The 21,826-nt window shown below is 41.6% G+C and overlaps 2 protein-coding genes across 5 annotated transcripts in view; both read left to right on the plus strand.

Annotated features, from left to right (window-relative positions):
• Positions 1-21,826, plus strand: part of SCAF8 (SR-related CTD associated factor 8) — a 148,672-nt gene that overhangs the window by 115,111 nt on the left and 11,735 nt on the right. The gene's annotated exons all lie outside the window — the stretch shown is intronic.
• The window catches only part of TIAM2 (T-cell lymphoma invasion and metastasis 2), a 168,151-nt gene continuing 148,716 nt past the window's right edge, over positions 2,392-21,826 (plus strand). For all 3 annotated transcript variants that reach the window (XM_046938839.1, XM_046938838.1, XM_025148727.3), the window contains exon 1: positions 2,392-2,502. The gene's annotated coding sequence lies outside the window, so the exon portion shown is untranslated. The remainder of the gene's footprint in view (positions 2,503-21,826) is intronic.

The raw sequence follows: 21,826 nt of genomic DNA on the forward strand, positions 1-21,826 counted from the left end.
TGAACTATCTCTATTTTTCTTCCTGCCAAATTCCAAATTGCTTCAATAAATGTTTTGTTTGAGTGAATCATGAGGTAAGGACTGGGCCTGAGACTGCAAAATGTAATACCATGCAAGTCTGCAAGAAACATACTATTCCTCAGTGTGTTCAAGGTTTACAAAGCTGGTCTTAGTGTAAATTTTCCCTATGTAGCATTTCATTGTGATATTAGCTTTAAGTGCTTGTGACAGAAGACAAAATTTTCTGGTCTTTTTTGATAGGCAGCTAGCTCAGCACTTTGCAAATACAGAGATCTTCCTCCCAGGATCACACCATGGGTTGGAGGTGCTAGCTCCACTGCAAACACAATCTAACACAGCAAAACTAAGAACTGTGTGGGAATCACTGGGCATTAATGACTCCACAACTGCTTTTGCAGTGCTATCAACACTGTAGAAATTAGTACTTTGTATGATATTTATTTTTTTTTTTAATTCCTGGTGTGAGAAGTCATTTGAATATGAGACAATCTCAAGCTTACATGTCTTTTATAAAAGTAAGTAGTTAGCTCTCAGGCTTGTGAAAAATAAATTCAAAACACAACCCTGGCATGATCCTAAAAGTTCAAGAGTGAGCTACTGAGGAAAAAATTGTTTTTAAGGGTTTCCATATGACTTTTTAGTATGTCTTATTAGCGATATTGCCAATGATTGTTTCCAACAGCTTTCTGTGAGTCTTTGTTACTCCGCCTTCTGCTGCTTGGCACGTTGGGCCAGCAGACATCAGCTGAAGGACTCTCCTTAGGCTCTTTATTGTGGGGTGCTATACACTGTCGAAGTGATAGTCCAATTGCTGGCTGATAAAGGAGAAAAGCCAGGTCCAGGGAGGAGAAGGTGCTCTGGAACAGGGTGAACAACACCATCCCAAATTAAACAATTATAAATTAAACAAAGATTTCTGTCCATAGAGACAATGACTAAACAGAACGTGATGCAGATGAGTACTCTGCATTAAGGTTCAGCAAATTCCTTCCATCAAGAAGGGGGAAAGACTGAAAGACTGCTTTTTACTTTGTCTTTTCTTCTTCTTCTTCTTCTGTTTTTTTTTTTTTTTTTTTTTTTTAATGATTGTTTCAAACACAAGGAAAGAATTTGATTTCTGACTTATACTTACCTAATACTACTTTCTCTTTTTCTTTCTTTTTCTTTCTTTTTTTTTCTTTTTTCTTTTTTTGCACATAATGAATGTGCAGTTCTCCAGTAGTTTTGCAGCTTTCCCCTGCTTCCTTCCATCAGTAATGATGACTTCATGTATATTCTTAGATCTCCAGACAGTACTTCTTGCCCAAACTCTACAAGTTCAGTAGAAGAAACCGTATCAGTGGGAGATTCTACTCGTATGTCTTAAAACTATTTAGTGCTTTATATTTAAAGCGCTCATGGTCACCACACTTACAAATGTTAATTAGGTAATATCAGAATCACAAAATGACCAAGGCTGGAAGACTTCTAAGATCATCTAGTCCAACCGTCCACCTACCATCAGTATTTCCCCACTAAACCACGTCCTTTAGTACTATATCTACGTGTTCCTTGAACACCTCCAGGGACAGTGACTCAACCACCTCCCTGGGCAGCCCTCATTCCTCACCACTTTTTTGGAGAAGAAATTTTTCATAATATTCAACTTGAACCTCCCCCGGCTCAATGTGAAGCCATTCTCCCTCATTCTATTGCTGTTAGCTGGGAGAAGAGGCTGACTCACCTCACCACAACCTCCCTTCAGGGAGTTGTAGAGGGCAGTAAGGTCTCCTCTGAGCCTCCGGTTCTCCGGGGGAATAGAGTAATAACTTTTAAGTGATATAACATGCAACTGAACTGCACTTGCACAGTAACAACAATAAGAAATGCAGTAGAAGAACTGAACGCGGCAGGTAACAGCGGGCAGCGCACCCGTTCTTCTGAGAGGGATCAGCTGCACAGGGGCAGCATTTACCCCCGGCTCTCTCACACAGCTGCGAGAATTGCAACTGTGTTGCTGGAGCCATTTCCACCGCGGCTCTGCTGCGGATCTCTTCTCGGCAAAGTTCTCCCAGCCAGCTTTTTTCATTTGAAGTCTTCGGACTTGGCGTTGCTCTCGTCTTCAGTCTCTCCCACCGCCGTAGTGACAGGGCAGGTAACTCACAATAAGTTTGTATATCAGTTGAAACTTCAAAAAGAAACCTCCAAGGTGGCACACCTGCCACTGTCCGGGCCGCGCCAGCAGCACCGCGCCGGCCCCGACGCGCGGGCAGGACGAGGCAGGGGGGCCCGGCTCTGCACGACGTGGAAGAGCCGTGGGGCGGGGTCGGGCCGCCTTCCCCGACGGGAGGGAGGGAAGGAGGGACGGAGGGGGCGGGCGGGGGAAGCGCTGCCGCCGCCGGTGCGAGGAGCGAAGTAGAGGCAGGAACTTCTCCTCCGGGAGCTGGGCGCGCCGCGGGGACAAAGTCCTCGGGGGCTGCGGCGCTCCGCACCCGCGGGCAGGTAAGGCGGAGGGGGGCGGGCGGCGACCCCCCGGCCCTTCGCCGGGAGCTGATGCGCGGTCTGCGTGCGTTCAACGCCGTCCTCCGGCCGCTCGCCTCTGCGGACGGCTCCGCGGCCGCGGGACGGGGTCTGGCCGCCGCCTGGCTCCGCGGCTCCTTTCGGACCACCCCGCCGGGGCTGAGCACGGCGGCGGGGGTGCGGCCGCTCCGGCCACTTGGCTGCCGAACAAAGAGCCGCGGATGCGCACGGCTCCGCGCTGCGCTGCGCTGTCCTTTCCGGGGGGGCCGCCCGAGGAGGGTCCGCTGCTGCCCCGCTGTGCCCGGCCCCGGCGCTCCCGCTCCCCTCGTTCCTTACTGCGGGACACGCGGCTCCGCTGCCGCTCTCGGGAGCCCCTACGGCCGGTCAGGCGGCCACCGTGTGCGTGTGTCTGTGCCCGGCTTCGTAATGAATATTTACTTGGCAACCTCGTCCGTCGCAGGTAGTCATTGCAACACGGGGCTGTGAAAACGCAGGTCAAAACTGCAGTGAAATAAATGGGCTTGCTATTGCAAATCTCGGTTTAGAGGGAAATAGCGTAGTTAGCAACGGCAATTTTAAAAGGTCAGGCTTGAGTAAGTGAAGTGTGGAGAAGATGTATTGATGTAGATGATTTTTGTTCAGAGCTTTAATAATGTGCAGGCAGTTTTGCCTTTGTGCGTGTCGGTGGGGGCTCCTGTCGGTTCCCCCAGAGATTTCAATGTGTGACCCCAAGGGTGCCATGTTGCGTTCTTCGTGCACCCAGAACTCCCACCGAATTAATGTAACAATTTGTTTTTAAGTTAACAGCAGGATTATGGTCATTTTTTTTAATCAGCTTTCAGTAAGGCTATATGAGAAAATCCCCCTGGAACTGCTGGGGTCTTTGTATATGCAAAGAATGTAAAAGGAAACCAGTACTTTTTTTTTTTTTTTAATCTAACTTTACTTTTAGTAATGTTCTTCTTTGTTGCTTTCTTTTTTCTTTCTTTCTTTTCTTTTTTTTTTTTTTTTTCAAGAGCAAAATTTACAACCTTGCAGGCATTTCTCTATGCATGTGAGTTTACTCCTGTGGGAGGCATCTGCTGTTCCAAGAAAGGATTGGCCTCTGTGCTGGGGGAAGCACAGACATCTTGCTCTGGGTGCTCTCACACAGGGATGAGCTGCTGTGGTCCCATTGCACCCTCTCCCTCACAGTGGTTCCTTTGCTGTGCGAAGCCAGTTCTGGGATCTAACAGTGAAAACCTGATGCAGCCCCAGTGTTCTGCTGCTTTGGCTTCCCAGGGAAGGGGCTGAGAGCATCCAATCCTACTGCCATGGGGAGAGGGCGGGAGGGGAGGACCACCCTCATCACTACACCATCAGGCTGGGGTCTGGCTGTGTTTTGAGTGGTTGAAACTGGTATAACCTGGTGTCACCCTGGCAGCTCCTGCCTACCTCTGCCTGCCTTTCCCAGTTCATACCAGCATGAATGTTTCTACTGCCCTGCGGTGAACTGGGTTGAGGCACCAGGCAATAAAAACCCCCAGATTTAATTTTAACCTGGATCGTTTCCATGATTTGGTTCACTGGGGGGTAAGAGGGTGTGGGGAAGATAGGGCTGCTTTTTTTAAGCTGGCAGCGCTCGATATCTCTGCCAAAACTACCTGTGGAGCTGTGGTGTGGCTGTAGGTACTCCAAACAGCCTCCCCCAGGAGTCTCTTCAGTGACTGTGCTTGGCTTGGCCTTACTGGATGAAAACGAACCTTTGTAAAGGACTCCATTAAGCATAAGGAAGTAATTTGTAATAGAGAAATTAAGCGAGTGCCAAGTGTTAGCATGCTTGTTGCTTTGGACAACAGTAAACACAGTAGATGGCACAGCAGTGTGCACAACGTTTTATAGAAAGCATGCTGTTTGTAAGCTCTGACAGGTTCTTGCTGTTCTTTGCAGTATGTCTTCTAGTGAGTAATAAGTAATGATCACACAGGTTTATGACAGCAACGGGTGTTGATCCACTGAGTGAAATAAGATGTGCATGTTTCTCAATCCTGGAGCTGGCTGAAGAGTAGAAGCTGGTTCTCAGCACAAGGCAGCAAAGCCCTCTCTCCTCTCAGAGATGAGGAATCTGGCTTGTCCCTTCCTGTCTGCACCATCCCACCACATCACCTGTGCTCAAGTCAGATCAGGTCACTCTGATCCAGCTGAAATGGGCTCTTCTCACAACTGGAAAACTGTCACCGTAATGGCCGAACTCGTCCTGCTTCAACACTTGTAATAGTGTGGCCTTGCAACAGGATGTGAAAATCCATGGTTGCTCTTTGTAGTGGCAGTACATCATAAGCTGGCAGTGCAGTTGCTGCTTTCATTTTGCTTAATGTAGTCCCTTGAAGTGCTGGCAGATGTTGTTCATCTGGTGTTCAGGTCCTGGGGAGCATTCCTGTTTCTCATGTTAAGTTTCTACTCTATGTATTCTAATGATCTAGAAGTAATAACTCTTGCTGCTAAGTGCAAATGATAATTAGTTCTCATTAGTTTTTGGCTACCAAAGGGAGGTAGAAGTTGTGTGTTTGTATACGGAACTTAGCAATATTTAATTATTGCATCTAGACACTCTTACCTTGTGTCATGTTGCAGCTCTTCATGGCACTGACCGTGAGTGGGTTGGAGAACTGTCTTTATATTTTAGTAGCAGATGTTTCCAAAACCTGTGTTTGTTAGACAGATTCAAGGTCTTCCATTCTCTGCTGATGCTGTTACCACCCGATGCTTCTACTTCAGTCTACTGCTGAAGCTCACGCTGAATTACCTTTCAATGAGGTTCTTGCAGAGGGTAACATGGATGTCGATTCTTCAGTCCTTTCTGGTAGCTGTTGAGCTTCCAAAGCTATGTGCTCGGCTTTTCAGTGATGAATTCAACTTGGATCTTACATCTGATAGTGCCTATAGGCACATCAGTATGGATCTTTTGTGGTTCTGTGAAACGTCTTTACAGATTGACGGAGTTACCTCGTCACAGAGAGACAAATGTGAGATTCTGCTAGTGCCAAAGTCAAGTGCATTGCTACTGTTAATGGGAGGGTAATAGTAAAATAATAATGGAATAGAGAAGTTGCCACTGTTCCTGTGTGTACTGTCAAATTCTCTCTGGGATTATTTTTCTTTTATAAACTAAGTTACAGTGACTCAAAGTAGTGCTCTGGAAAAGTTTGGACAAATGCTACCAATGCAATTACGTAATACAATAGCTAAGGAATTTATTATGAAGCCTGTTCTTGATTCAAAGACGAAAGATTTTCCCTGGTGAATTGTGGATAGTTTATAGCTTCCTCTCCCTTTTCCAAAGTGTACGTATGGCATGGTGTAACCACAGAAGTACATGCTTTCTCTGTTCGTCAAATGGTTTGTGAGGCCTTTAACTGCATCTGGAAAGCTTGCTGTTCCTTGCTTGGGACATCATAGCTGAAAATAGGTTTCATTGTCAGGACAATTAAAGTGTGAACACTTCTGAGTTTTGTTTCTTTTACTTGTGGGCCATGATTAAATGTTAGAGCATCCAAATTTTGAAGGGCTCCTACTGCCTACAAACTTTGTGATAGTGATTTAATAGACACTTTTATTTCTTCCTTTTCTTTCCTTAGCGTTCTCACTTTACCATTCTCAGTTTCTTTGTTTATTTTAAAATCAATTATTTGAAAAACAGTAATAGACTGATTTTTGTGTATCACATTTACTGCTGATTGAAATACTCCACACTGTGCAGTTTGTAAAGTAGATAGGTGATATTAAGAAGCCTTAAAGTTTTTGAGATTGTGGGGAAGATCACAGCAAAGGAAGTTTACTTTGCGTAAGATTTGTGTGTGTGTGTGTGTGTGTAGAGTTTCTCATTATTAGGATGTATGTGCTTGTGTCCCAAACACTGGAGAAGCATGTTTTCCTGCAAACAAGAGTGGTGCAATTCCAGAGGATGAAGGGTGAGAATGAAAACCCTCACCAGGTGCTCACCTGCTGGGTAAACAATGGCTTCTCTGTTGTGGGCACCTGACATCTTGCTGTTGGTGCTGGGTCAGCTGGTGTCAGGGCACAGCATCATGTAGCAGCCTGGCTCCTCTCTACTTGTGCATGCCTGCGAGCTGTGTGGGGCTGCCAATGGAGCTCTGCTTTGGCTTGATTTTGGGCTTTGTGTTTTATGGTTCTCAGTCACATTGGCATGATGCAGCTGATACGGCCATCACTTCCCCAGTGGTGGGAGTGGGCACCAGAAGGCCTCATGGCTGCTGCGGCCTAGTGGTGCATAGTTTGCGATGTGGTTTCATCCTGACTGGCCTGCATCTTAATGGAGCTCTTCAACCACGCTAACTGGTTGTGATAACTTTTGCCTGTCTAGACAGGGCCTTACTGTGTCTGATTAGATCCCAGCCTTGTGGTGTGCATCACTGCCTGCTTCTTATAAATGCCAAGAAGGAAAAAAACCAAAACTTCACGTTAATAGTGCATAGTCTGTTTGTTGGTTGTTTTCTTTTCGCTTTGCAATGTTAATATAAAATGTTTATAAGTGTTTACTTTTTCCCTGAAGGAAAGAGGTTTTAGTCAAATGTCTCCAGGATGAAGTTTAGAAGTGAACTTAAACTTGTTATCTTCAGTTAGGGATGTTCTCCTTGAGGACATGAGTTGGGATGCCGTGGAAGTCACTTACAGGAGCTTGTGACTCACTTGAGTCAGCAACTCTGTCTAGTATGTGTGGAGGAATTAATTCCTTTGAATTGTTAATAGCAATTAGAAGCAAGAAAGCTCAAAAATTCCATGTTTACACTGCTTATTTTACCCCCTTTCTGCTTTTTAGAAATGAAACATGTCAAAGAAGTTAGTGGACTCTTCTGGTGTCTGGCAGGAATGGGAAGTAAAACTGCATTCTTGGAGCTAGGAAAAGCAGTCAGAACTTAGCTTGTGTGCAGTGTCTGCCCAGAGGAAATTCCTACATTATAGCAAGAGAGTGGTCAAGGACTAGAGCATATTATTCTAATTAAATCATTTAGATTGCATCACCACCATTCTAAAAGCAGCGTGCATCTTATCTAGTATAAAAATGAGAATTGTAAATGCATTCAGCAGAGACACTGTGAAGAGTTTAGATATGTGCCAAAATGTCTGCTTTAGTTGTTGCTATAAAGTTTAAATTGCTTACTTGTTTTCTTATTAGTCACTTGAAAATGCTCTTAAAATTCTCTCTTCAGAGATAAGGAGACGTGCTTGTGTGCATTAACCATATACGGAATTAGTTGCCTTTACAGAACACTATGAGATTAATAAGATAGCTTTTAAAAGGAAATGCGAAATGTAGCTCTTGAGAAATTGGATGTTGATTTCTCATTCTAGTTCAATATATGAGCCTACTGGAGGAAGCTGAGTCCTGGATCTTATGCTGACTCTGGTGCAGCTGTGCTCTGGTGCACAGCATTTGTTTAGGCTGATTGATGCAAGACTGGTCTTGACCATAGGTGAGACCTGCAGACGGTTAAAGAGCACTTTAATGTGATAGTAGTACCAATAATTAGGGTATAGTTGTCATGATCTCTAGTAGAGCTATGTCACAACTTTAGTGTGTGATATTTGGCAATGCCAACTCCCTATAATTAACTTGTGTGATTGTTGTATATATGACAGCAGAAAGAAGAGAAACTTGAACAATTAAGATACCATTGTTTGGAATACAAAGCTTGTTAAGTAATTATAAGCTTTCAAGCTTTACCAACTGACTGCAAGGCATCTTGTTTGGAAAAAAAGAAATTGTTAAAACAATTTTTTTTTCTGTGGTTTCAAGCAATCAGGAATGTTTTATTTGAACTAGAATATTTTGTATATCTTTCCCTTTATCAGATTGAGGGGGAAAATATTTGCTTAAGGAAGCAAAAACGTTCAGGTAAGTAACAGATTGCTTAGTTTCAGGTATTTCTGTCTAAAATAGTTACGTTGAAACAATTGATGCCTGTGTCGCATTGACTTGGTCCAAGTGTTAGCTTTCTAAAATGCTTCCCATTGTGGTGCATGGAGTCCAATTGATTTTATCCTCATACTTCTGCTCAAGATGCATGCAGTCTTGAGTTCACTGTCACTCCAGTGCTCTCCAGCTGGCATGGTCAGATGCAGCTTGAGTGGATGCCTCTTCCACAAGCTCTTATTTCCTGTTACTGAATAAATGTATTAGATGAGTCTATATTTCTCTAGTTGTCTATCATACTCAACTGTCTGAAGAAGAACAGGATATATGGGCGATGCCTGGCCCTGCCTTATTCTCCTTATTGTTATGAACTCAGCATCCGCTTTGGAGGAAAGTGCCAAGAAAGAGAAGGAAATTCCTGCCCTGCAGTATAAAAGACAAGCAAGAGGGCATATTGTTGCTGAAAGTCCAGTGAGATTTTTTTTCTAATGCTTTGATACTCTGCAGTCACAGCAGTTATTTTTGTAGAAGGGATGCATTTGCTCATTAAACTGCATCAAGCTTTTTTTGTATGCAAGCTTTGAAGTATCAGTTCTGACAATCGTGGTACTAAAACACAGAAACTGATGGTAAAATAGACGTAGCTGGTTTGAGATTCATTTTCTCTAATAAAATAAATCAGTGCCTCCTGACAGCAGTGATCTCAGCTATTATTGTCCACAAAAGTGTGGTCCCCATTTAGCATACTGTACTATAATATACTTGCTGTATGGAAAAAATGTAAAATAGCGCAAAGTGATTTCTTTTCCTTTTCAGAAAGCACAAAGAATGCCTGAAAAGCTAAATTATAAATAACTAGGGTAACTTTATCTTAGTTTTCAATAGGGCAGTTGCTCATGTTGACCTTCTATGTAAATTGCTCTGAAAGTAATGCCTCCTATTTATTTCCATGGAAACTACATTAGATACAAAGAGCACAAATACACTATTTGGTAGAGCAAATTTTCAGCTGTGAAACACTGTTTTTCCACATAGTCACCACCATTAGCTGTGCATTTTGGTCAGAGATGAACAACAGTTTCTGTGCTGTGCTCATAAAAATGTAGACCAGCGGAGGTGATCCACTGTTGCCACTGCTATAACACACCACCCACCCCCTCACTGTGCTCACATCTACTGCTTGGTCTCCATCTATGTTCAGCAAGGTGTTGATGAATGTCAATGGGTACTATTTTTTTTTCTGCATGAAAGAATTCAATTCCACGACTTTGCTTCATCTGCACTTCCATGTCAGATGCCATTTGTCAGACTGCCCCTGCTGTCTGCCCACAGCAACAAAATATAATGGAATTTTGTTGGGAAGGTACAACCTGTACTGACATACCACCAACATCTGCCTCTGACATTGTGGGTCAGGACAATAAAATAGGAGGCATTACTTTTGAAGCAGATCTCATATTTATTTGCTTTTTAAAATTTCTTTGTCCAAGTTTTCATGACCTCATGTGCGTGGTCTTGCTTTGAACATTTTACCCTCCCTCAAAACTTTTTTTTTTTTTTTTTGCTTGGTGAGAGCATTATTTTTGTTGCTGAAAGTAAAACTTTGTCTTAACTGAATGCATTGGGCTTATGGAGTTCTGAGTTAGAAGACAAATTTTAAGTCATATCACAATCCAGTAGTTAACAACAATAAGAGAAACTATCTGCACGGTGCTGGCAATGCTCTCTCCTCTGTAAGACTCAATAAGAGCTGTGGCTGCTAGCAGGCATCTTTATCTAGAAATTTCACACAGGGATAATATAGATTGCATGTGGTAATAGGGATTGAACAGAGATTTGACGTGTTGTATCATGACTGTGATTTTTATTTTCTATAATTACTCTGTAGGCTTATCGTTTTCTCTGCATCTGTGACTTCTTTGTCTCTGACCAGGTCAAGATCAATACAATGTTACTAAGATTATTAAGATTTGTCTTATAACTAGCAAAATGATATGGCTATGATTTTTAAATTTGCCATTGAGTTGACATTTCAGGGACATAAAAACAATGTGAACTTTGATTCTCAGCAGTCATAATCTAGGCTTCTGATGTGTGTTGACACTCCCTTCTTGTGGAGCTTATGTGTTGCAGTTGGTATATTATTGCTGATAGTTCTTCAGTGGCTCACAGTATTCCCGTCCTACCTTTGTTCATGTTATGAACAACCAATTCCCAGACTGGTAGCAGGCAGGGAAATTGGAGAGTAGTGGGCAAATAACTGTTATATCTACCACTAGATAGCGTGCGGTGGATAGTGTGCAAGGCGTGATTACCAGCTACAATTGCACCATTGGGAAGTAGCTCTACATGCACAGAGGAGTCTTGCAGTCTACTCAGGGTTGCCTTGATTATTTCACTGGGTATTGTGGATGCTTGAATCCGAGTTTAAAAAAAATATTGTGTATCTGATTACTTCTCCAGAATTGACTCCTTAATAGCTATCACAAATACTTAAATGCAATGCAGCTTCCTAAGGACCAGGTCAGATGAGGTTTCAATTCAGATGATGAAATCTGTGTTTTATTTCTTCTTTCTTTTTGTCTGGTCCAAAAAGAAAGGAAAAAGGAGAGCTGTGCTGTTTTTTTCCATTACTGAAAGACTTTGCTGGAGCAGCTATTTGAAATAAAGTTAGTCCATAACAATTACTTTTAAAATCTGAACTGGGGACATCTTTTCATCAGTAAAGAAGACTTTCCCTTTCTACCTACTCTCCATTGTAATGAACGAAACAACATTTCTTATTGCTTGTTGTACTGACATGAGCTGTAATACCATTGATGTAGGTATCAGTTATCTCATCATTGTCTAATGAATGGAAAGAAATATTTAAGTGTTACCGTAGTGTTATTGATACTGGACTATTAATGATAACATAGTGAAAGTAATTCTTACCTGACTGTTGTACTTTTTCAATAACATTACCAAACCTGAGTCTTTCAGAAACGTTTTTCCTTCTTTCATTCTCTGCTGGGAGGCACCCTATAAACATCATCTTCCTCCCTTGTATTTCTTTTGGATCTTGACTGCTTCTGCATTTGGCCATGGGAAAGACATTTCCCATAGCAGAGAACTACATTAGAAAAACAAATCACTGAACAGTTGTGGTTCTCTTGTTTGACGGTTTATGGAGCAAACGTTGGCTATGCACCATTTAGCATTCTCTGAGACAAAGTACCCACACAGTGCTGCCAATTTCATTATAGAGCTGCACCAGCTACTTTTAAAATTTGGTCCTGTTTACATAGGAATTTCAGTTTTACTACCGTACCCATCAAAAGGTTATTGTCTGCACACAGAGAGTCACTGTTTTTAGCAAATCTGCCTATAAATCTAAATAACCAGTAATTAAATGGAAGTCTGGATACCAGGCAAGGAATAAAACTGAGGGTCTCCCTGTGGATTTCAGTTATGCTTAACATGGGCTGGTTTTAAGCACTAATCAGCCAAAAATATTGCAATTCATCATTAGGACCTACCTCTCCAAGAAACCAGAAGTTAAATTGTAAGTAAAGGAGAGAGATGATTCGGGGAATAAAACAGTCACCATGAAGCAACAATTTCTTTATTTATTTTTTTTTCCTCTCGGGGAAAGGTAGCTGGAAGTGGTGTGACTTTCCCACTTCAAAACACACATAGAAATGAAAACTAGATGCCTGGAGATAGCTGGGAGGAGTACATTCAAAAGCTCTAAATGGTTGTTTTCTCATTTAAAGCATCAGCCATGCACTGGTGCTTTCTTCCTTCACTCTCCTTTCCATGGCCTGAGACCCGTGATGGGAGCTCAGCAGGTTGAGAAGTGGGGTACAGAGTTCACATACTGCACACATGAATTATATGTCCTTAGTGTATCAGGCTTTGCCAGAATCTGTCTACAGCCAAGACATAATGTAGACCAACACTTTTTTAATGAGGAACATGCATCTGCTACACGTTTAGCAGAGGATATTTCTGGAGCAGTGTTAAGAAAATATGTTTTGGTTTTACAGTCCCATGCCCCTCCGTCTGTCTGCAGAGATGTCATTTCTGAGTCAAAGAGCAGACTCAAGATCTCTCAAAGTCTGAGAGCTGGGTGGAAGCCTGGCAGCTCTGCCTGCCACGAGCACAGCACAACTCTCATCCTCCCCTTTTTCCTGCTCCACACCCAGCCTGCTAAACACAGCCCCTGTTCAGGAGTAGAGAAAGCATTTCCAAAGAAACACTTATTGAATAAAAACACTGCTTTGTTTAAAAAGCTTCGTTCAAAAGTGCAGACTCCCTATTTACAGTAGAAAAGCTGTGGTACAGTCATGTATTTCAAATTTGAAGCCAAGAGTATTAGTTTAGTTAGATGCTCAGTTCCATATCTTTTATTAACTTGACGTGAAAAGCTTTTGTTTTGGTGTCAAAACACACACTTGAGTCAAAAGCTGAACTGAGTTGTTTTTTATTAGATTGATAATGCAAGTGATGAGTATGAGCGGCTGCACTGCTGAAGTCAGGGCTTAAGGATGATGCTGTGAGTGTGATGGCAGCTCTTGTCTGCTCAGTGAAGGCAGGTGGGGTTGAATCTTGCCTGTGCTTTGAGTCAGCACGAAGCTGGGATTGCTGCCAGCATGTACTGAGCCCCAGGTAATGGCACAGAGCTAAAGGTGATGTACCTGTGGCTCAGTAGAGATTATTAGTTTGGCCCAGAGCCATGTTAAGTGTTCAAAAGGCTTTGGGTTATCTCTGAGCATGAGCAGGAGCCACGTGTCTGCTCAGAACAAGTTTAAGCCTGTTGGCATCGTCACCTGTAGACATATCCTCTGAATCTGCATCTCTAATGAAAGAAAACTGGCATCATTTGGTGTCTTGCCTATCTTTGCACAAATTCAATCAATTTTTTTGGTTCTGCAGTCCCACTGTGTAGAAATACTAAAAGAGAAAGAAACAGTTTCTGATTTGGTGGCCCAGAACACCCAGAATAACAAAACAAGATCTTTTCTGGACGGTGTTTCACTTTCTTTGTTACCTTTTTTTGAATTCTGTACTTGCAGAATCAGCAGTCTTTAGTACAAAGCCGCTTGGAAGCAGCATTTCCTCAGGGGAAGGCTGATAGATGTGAGGTTTTTGAACCTTGCCTGGTGCAACTGCTCCTTTCCTCTTTGCATCTCTTGCTTAGGACTCAGCTTCTGAAAGATGTGACACTCTCTGTCCTTGGAACAAGTTGTTGCTTTGCAAAGATTTCCTTTTGCAGCAATGCATAGTAAAGATGAAGAAAACACTTCCTCCTTTTCCTCCTCATTTTTGTTAGGGTAATTTTATCTAACACTCCTGGAGATTTCTTTTCTTTTAAAGCTTGAATTATATCAGTCTTGTATAGAGACTACTTTTGATAAAACTTGTGCTAGTTTGCTTTTGTAATTAATGGCCTCCCAAATGTCTGTTGCTCATGCTCATCCCATAAGTAGGATGAGGAGTTTTGGCCTTTTTTTTTCCTGTTTAATGAGACCTTGGCATGGACACTGAGTGAAAAAGGTAGTGATGCAATATTTGCATCTGTTCAGGATTTCCATGGCTCTATCAGTTAAACTTCTAAACATCACCCCTAGTAGGGTGATGACATGGTATTTTCCCATGGATTATCCTACTTGCATGAACAACTGCCTCCAAGGTGTCAGGAAAGAAGAGTTTTACTTGACTCAGGGGCACCTAGGTTTGACAGTGCGTCTCTGATTTGGCAGCAGGAGCCACTGTACCGTACATGGAGAGCAGGAAGGGAGATGTCTTCTTCCTTTCCCAAGATATGTATGGAGGGTAAATCCCATCCCGTCTATTCGTTTGCAGTGTGTTTGTGCAGCTTTCACAGATAAGTTCTCTGCAGCTTTCCACACAGCATGTCAGCTCTCTGTGAAGAAGTCAGTATGTATCTGGTGGGCAAGCATTGCCTGCAAAGTAAACAGCATAAAAAGTTAAGCGTAAACCACAGCTGGCTGCAAAAACAAAGGTTGGTTTTAAAATAGCAGGGACCTCCTCACCCAAGCTTCCAGAGCACCTTATTTAAATTTGTCTTCAGAAGTTTGACAAAGAAGTGGTGATTAAGTGTAATTCTCCCAGTCCTCCCGACTCACACCCCGAGCGACAGAAGTTGTATAGACAATTGGACAGCTTGTGCAGTCAGTGCTAGTGACTGCTTCATGGTCATGGCGGGGGGAAGGATGAACTGATACTGTGCCCATAGGAGGGATGGGTGATGCCTGTGTGTGTTGCATGACTGTCCCAAATCACTATGGAGCCTACCAGCTCTTGCACCTCTTGCCCACTATCCCCCATTTAATGCAGTGATAATTCCTCTCAGAATGGTTTCTCTTTGACTTCTAGTCTACTTAGTGGCAAAATGGGTCAAAACGCTTTCACCATGGTGTTTCAGTATGTCAGAGTACCTTGCGATGTTTTGCTCTGCTAAATATTTTAAGGCTTTTTCACTGTAGTTTGTGTCAGGATAAAAATAAGCACAGGACTATCAGACTTTCCCCGCAGGACAAAAATTCCATTTTCCAACCACCTCTAATTATTTCCATTCTGCTGTCTGGAAAGGATCTGGAGACAATTTAGACAGCCAATTTACTATTGACTTGGGAAAAAATTATTTACCCTCCTGAGCCTCTGTAGATGTGCAGCCAGTGGCATGTGATCAGTAGAAAAATCTCATGTTCAGTGATTTCAGCGCTTACTAAAGGACCATGAGCCTAGGTTCTGCTTTACCTGTGTGTGCAGTTGTGGCTGTGATGGAAAAAACAGCATGTCACAAACTGAGGAACCTTGTGGAGCAGTAGATGCTGAAGCACATGGAAGGGGCAGTCAGTGAATGGAGCAGCAGGGCTGTGCTGTGAATGTGGCCATGTAGAAGGCACAGGAACATAGGGAAGAGCGCAGTGCCACACTTACATCCTCCAGGGTTTACTTGACTGCACCTGAGGTGGAACCTCTGTGGGAGCATCTGCAGCTCCAGCAGGGAGGGGAGCTGCTGCGCAGGGTGCATGTGTACCTTGGGCACTGAGCTGCTTCCTGATTGCTGCTCTGCAAATGGATCCAGATTTTTCTACAGCTTTTCTTGCATACCAGAACTGCATACATCATCCTGAACGCCGCTTTAATCCTGTTAGGGCTATGTTTAACTGGGGTTAGGGTTTGTCACTAATGAGTACGTTGAGGTTAGTAATTTTCAATTATGTTTTTCTAACTCTCAATTAAAAAGGTGGTTGACTTTTTATACGGAAAAGTTAAAAATCCTCATTTTTCATTTAGGCTGGCTACAAATTGTAAAATCAAGACTCATGGGTATGCAGAATTAACATTCTTTCAGAAATGCTGTAAAAAGTGTTCTTCGTGTTTAACTTCTAGAATTTTATTTTAGGATTTTATATGCTTTATGCTATGCTGGCAAATTGAAAAAATATTGGATCCTTATATGGAGAACCAGCAATTTCCCACAGCCCTGCTTTTATGGCATTGAACGCATTTCATTTTGTATGTGATTTTCCCCAGTTGCCAACTGACTACATCATGCAGTTCTTTTGGCTTATTCTTTCTGTCTTATGACCATCAGCAGATATTTTGAGTAGCATATTATAAAGCCACAGATCCTTTTTCTGCCTTGGATTTTGTCTCTTACCGCTGGTAATGGAAAGACTCTTATTAATTCTGCGGTGTCAGCAAGGGTTTCAGACAATGTTGGAGAGCCCCATTGTGAGTGACCCTGGCAGTTGCCATCATTTGCCCTTCATGCTGGCAAGGAGGGACGTGCCTGCCATCTCCAGCCATCCAGCAGGCATTCTTCAAAAGCAGCATGAGATTGCGCTGGAGAGAGAGGAGGAATAGTTCTGGTGCTTGTAAACAGTTCGAGATGATCTGCAAATCCTCAGGGTGATCTAAGTGCTTAGGAGACATGGCTGAATTTGAGGCATACTGCTGAAATTGAGAATAACCGGAGGAGACGGGGCTGGGCACGGAGAGGATGGTAATGGCGTATGCAGGCATACAAATATTCTTGCATGGCCAACTGATATTTTATGAAAGCGCATACTGACCACAAACTGAAATTGAGTTATAGAGGTACAGAGAAGAGTATATGTGCACTGTTGCTTGTCCACCCCAGCTGTACTGGAGCTGCATATAGATTCTTGCATCCAGCTGTGAGGGTGGCAGCAACAGGAAGGCATGTAAACAGCTATCAGTTGATGGTTGTTCATAACAGTCTAAAGAATTATGTGGTATTTCGGACACTGCATGCGTGTGTAGGAGCGTAACAAATGGTTGAATACTAAAACATGATGCAAGCAGAGTGCATTAAATTGTGTACATGGGATAGCTTTGCTTGGTAATAACAAGGAGGGGGCTAAGATAATAGTTCACGTATCTGAAAACTGTAAGCCTTACACAGAAGCAGCTGTTACTTAAGATGCTGTGAAAGAATATGAATGGTAAAAATCAGAAGTAGTAACTTTAATCTGAATAAAAGGAAGAATATTTTCACTGTCAGATCTCATAAGTTGTAGAACACTTCTTCTGGGAAGCTACTAGAGCCCTGTCTCTGGAGATGCTCAAATTTAGACTGCATAGAGCAGAATGTGTACTACTGGGAGCTGGTCCTTTGCTGGTAGGATTATGATTGCCTGCAATGTTTGGCTGTTACCAATTCTGTTGAAATGTTTCCTGGCATGATGCACAAAGGGGCTTAGGGCTATAAAACATTTGAGTTTATGTTGATATAATGCTTGGGATACAAATATCTGTGCTGAATTGTCACTGTCACTTCTCAGAGCCAACATTTTTATGTGAAAATGTGTCCTAAAAGATCTCCATGTGCACAGCTGTCATTGTGAAAATGTATGTCACTTGTGGCCAACAATGATGGACCATTCACTAAACCATTTGCTGTAAATGGCTGTGTGGATTGTAGGCCAAAAGCAAGTTTAGGTGGGGTGACTTTGAGAACTCTTTTATCGCTGCTTTCAAATTTGTCTTTAGTTGATTATTTTCTTCCCTTTTCTGTGCAAAAAGAATGTTGGCTCACAACTGTGCAGGAGGGTAGAGAGGGCAGATGCTAATTGCCAGTCACTGAACTTGGGCTAAGCCAGCTCTTAATCACTGGCTACTTTTTACTTGTGCAAGGCTGCTGTAGAAATGAAAATGCTCAGCCTGACAGCTGTAAAAAGTTGCAATAAGGGGTTGAGTCATCAAAAAAGTGCCTGGGTTGCTTCTTCTTCTTCTTTTCTTCTACTTCTTTTCTCCGTCACAGGATTGCAGTAAAAGATTTATCCAGTTTCTGAACTGTGCTTGACTAGTCAAGCACAGTTAAACATTTAGTTTCTTCTAAAATAATTTACTTTGCTTTGGAACACTTCTTATTTCCCTATGATCCACACACTGACATTGTTTTTATTTCTTGCAGTATTTCATCTTTTACTGGGAGTTCTGTGTTATAGGGAAGACTGTCTCACAAATATTACTTGTTTGGTAAACACTTCAAGAAACTATGTGGAGCTAACTGTTCTGGGATCTCAGAACGGGAGCTTGGCATTAACTTCTTGTTCACTTCTGTTCTCTGTATCCTCTTGAGCTAGGAGGTCCTTACTGTGCAGCTATCTTCCTCAGACAAAGATGTTTTTATGAGGAACTTTTATATCTTGCTGACATTTTTTCCCATTCTTCTCTAAGAATTTATTTGTGGGATTGTTGTACTGAGGTTGCTTGTTACTCAAAACTGAAGTTGTAATGCATTATTTATCACATTGAACTTATTATTATGGTATGCAGTATTCATGATAATTTAGTCATGGTTGTTTTGAGTAAAGTCTTTCCCCCCCCTGATTAATTATTGGCATTTTATTACAACTATATTTATATTAATGTATGTATTATCATGTGTGCTGTTGACGTGTTTATAATATTTATATCTATATTTAATATATAAAATCTTTCAGAAGCAAAGTAGTGATGATTAAATGTCATCCTGAAAAATTCACAAGGAAAGTTTTTCACAAGGGTAGCCGTTTTTGGAGCAGGAGCCATAATCTCTAAAGTTTAGGCATTAAACCCTGAAAACCTCCAAATTAGTGGTTAGCCATGTGAGCTCTTTGCTGTCACATGGATAATAGGCATTCCATTTTGCTTTTTCCTAGTAAAAAGAGAAACAACTGTGAGCATGGTTGTGCTTAGCCACATCAAACTTATTGTCTGCATTAAGGGCATATAATAGTTCCTTTAAGGGTGAATTTGTACAAAAAAAAGTCAGAACTTTTTTTTTTTTTTTTTTCAGTTCAGATATTATTTGGCAGCTATAGTTTCTTTACCATTCAATTTACTGTTTTGTTTTATCTGGATGATTTGGAGTAGTTCGCATACATCTTCATACACCACTGAAAATTTCTGCGTGGAATTCAGATTAAATAAGGTTCCGGGAAATGAGAATGAGAAAAAACTCTAGATGTGAATGACTGTAAACATACTTAAGAGTCATTCTGTAAGAATTAAATGTTTGGAGTTAATTCTCCTGGCTGGTGCTGTTCTGTTTTGTTTTGTCTTTAAAACCCCTTTCGCAGAACACAGAAAACTGTAACTCAACTCCTAAAATCCAGATGTACGTTGCTGCAGTGCTTGCTGCCTGATGGCAGTTCAAGGGCTATTCTTGTTTAAATAGCAAGGCAATAGGTGCTATGTGCGAGAGTCAACAAAACAGACTCTCTGACAGCCAGAAACCTCTGGAGAAATTTTTTAGTGGGTGAGAATTTTGTGCCCTAGCTGATTAGGAATAGGAAAGGATGCCTTTGACTCTAGGTCACAGATCTGAAGGAGGGTTGCAAATTCCTTGGAGTTCTTTCTGGAGCAAAAACTTTTCGTTTTTCATCTTTCAGCGAGTGAGTATTGACACTCTGTGCCAGTCTGTGGCTTAACACTACACCTTCCAATGTGTCATTTTATATTTTTATTGTACCAGCACCTTCAGCTGAATGAAAAGAGCCCTATGTATACCCAGCCTAAGTAGGCAATTATTTTTGGTGTTTTAGATGGTAGCAGACGTGTGCGTGGGATTATGTCCATGTTCACTAACCTTGCTGGCTTAAAGCTCATGTGACTGCAGAATATTAGCTTGTTATCCAGTTGACTGGGTCCGTTTTGGTTTTATACTTGCAGAAAGGAGTGTATTTCACCTTGACTGTTTTGTTGGTGTTGTTGATTGGTTTGCATTGTACTCTTGAAGGTAAGTGTCATAATTAGAGTAGAACCCTTCTTTGCTTTCTTTTTCCCAGTAATATATCAAACATACTGATCTCCCAAAGCTGTTCATCTGTTCTGTTAAGCTGCATGCCATCCTGTGACTCTTCAAAACCACCAAGATAGTGCTTCTGTTTTTACTGAAGTCATTTTTGCAACTGTTTGCAAAGAGCACTGGTACAGAACTCCTAGTAATTATTATATTTCTTTTCTTTTTAAACTGGTTTCTATTGCAACATGCATTTACCTATTCTGAATTGCCAAATATTAGAGGGGTCAACATCCTGAATTGTGAAGCATGCTCGTAAGGCTTCAGAAATGACAATAAGGGTTATAAGTATATGTGGAATGATCATGTCAGGAAGGTGTTTGATGTTGTTTGGTTGTTTGGTTTTTATTTCAAGGATTTTAGTTGATTTATTAACACTTTCTCAAATGAAGTACTGCAACTTATGTCTCAGAAATTAGTCTTAATTTGCCAAGTAACAAAGTAACCTCTTCAGTGGTAATTTGCCATTCGAGGTGTAATAGATTAGATGTTTTAAATAATGATAACTGATTAAATGTTTAAATTATTATAGGAATAAAGAGTCAACAATAGGATGCAAGATTTTCAAAATATTTCTTAAAAGTAAACAGTAAAATAAGCCCAACAACAGTAGGAGTAATTAACTGGATCATGGGTTGTGACAACTCTGTTCATGTGTTGGTTCAGCACTGCTGTCATTTTACAGGCTGAAATGCATGAAGCCAATTTACCAGATAAACTCACGTTAATGATTTTCTTCATTTTCAACCCTCTCAGCTCTAGAGTTTTTTGTGTGTCAGGGCACTGCCCTGTAGAGAGGCTAAAGACCTGGCTGGAATATGATGCTGATTCTTTGAATAAGACAAGAAATGCTTTACAGGACAAGTGGAAGAGCTATGACAAAGTGTTTGGTGTTGATGGGGAGAAACCTTTTTAAAAAAGCAAAAGTAATTGTTATGGCCAGTCAACTCTCCTTGTGTTTCTTAATAGTTATGACATTACAACACCGTTGCACTCTCTTTCCCGAACTCTGACCTGAGCTTCATGGAACACGCAATAAGGAAAGCTGTGAAGAACTAATAAAATACATGTGCTGATTGCACTTTCCACCCCTGTTGTATAAGACATTTAATGTGTTCTAAGTAGACATTTCTTCTTTCCTGCTCATGTTCTCCTTCTGGCTATTAAGTATATGATGTATTGTATACAACTGAGCATTGCATTTATAGTAGCATTAATGCAGTCAGTGCTGTCTTACAGCAGGTCACATTACATTTTCTATCTGAATGTAGATTAACTCAAAAGGTGTTAGCAATCTGGAACAATCACCAGATCTTTATTTTCACATAAAGAAATTCCTGTGGCTAAAGCAGTCAAATAAACCATTTTCCTCAAAGTTAAAGAAAGTCAAATGTCTTTTTTCTTACTGTCCTTTTCCTTGTGAACATCCACATTATGTGGATACATGAGCAGTATGTAAGCAAACTTCCTCTCAGAGCCTCTCTTCTCATAGAAGTCACCAACTTCTAGAGTACAAATTCTACAGTGTCTTTCAGGGGCTTCAGGATTTTGTTTAAAAAAAAAAAAATCATTACATTCTATTCAACTTTTTGTTTTTCCTCCTCACTGCTGGCTAGATTTTGAGAAGCCTTCAATCCCCAGATAATTGCATCAGCTTTGAGTCTTTTCTGAAAGATCCTTGGGGATATTTTCTGAGTCTCCTCTTTTATCTTCTTACTGTCAGGCCTGTTTTATGGCCTCTAGTTTGCTGATGGACTCTTTAGGAAGTCACTGATATTTGTTCCTTACTATTAAATCAGTAGATGAAGAAATGTGAGCAAAGCTTTTGGTTACCTCTGCGCTATCCTCCTTTCCTTGGCACTGCAGAGGAGGCCATCTTCTTGGCAAGCGTCATTATCTGCTACCTCCCACCTATGAAAATGCCAGTCCCAAAGCCAGGCAGAATATTGTCCATTGACATGTTATTACTTTTTTTTTTTTTTTTTTTAAAAAAAAGGCCCAGCTGGTTTAGTAGGTGATCTGTCAGACCGTTGTGATCACTCTCAGGGGTGTTGACACCATGTGTG

The sequence above is a fragment of the Gallus gallus genome, chromosome 3, assembly GCF_016699485.2.
Source record: "Gallus gallus isolate bGalGal1 chromosome 3, bGalGal1.mat.broiler.GRCg7b, whole genome shotgun sequence".
Lineage (NCBI taxonomy): Eukaryota > Metazoa > Chordata > Aves > Galliformes > Phasianidae > Gallus > Gallus gallus.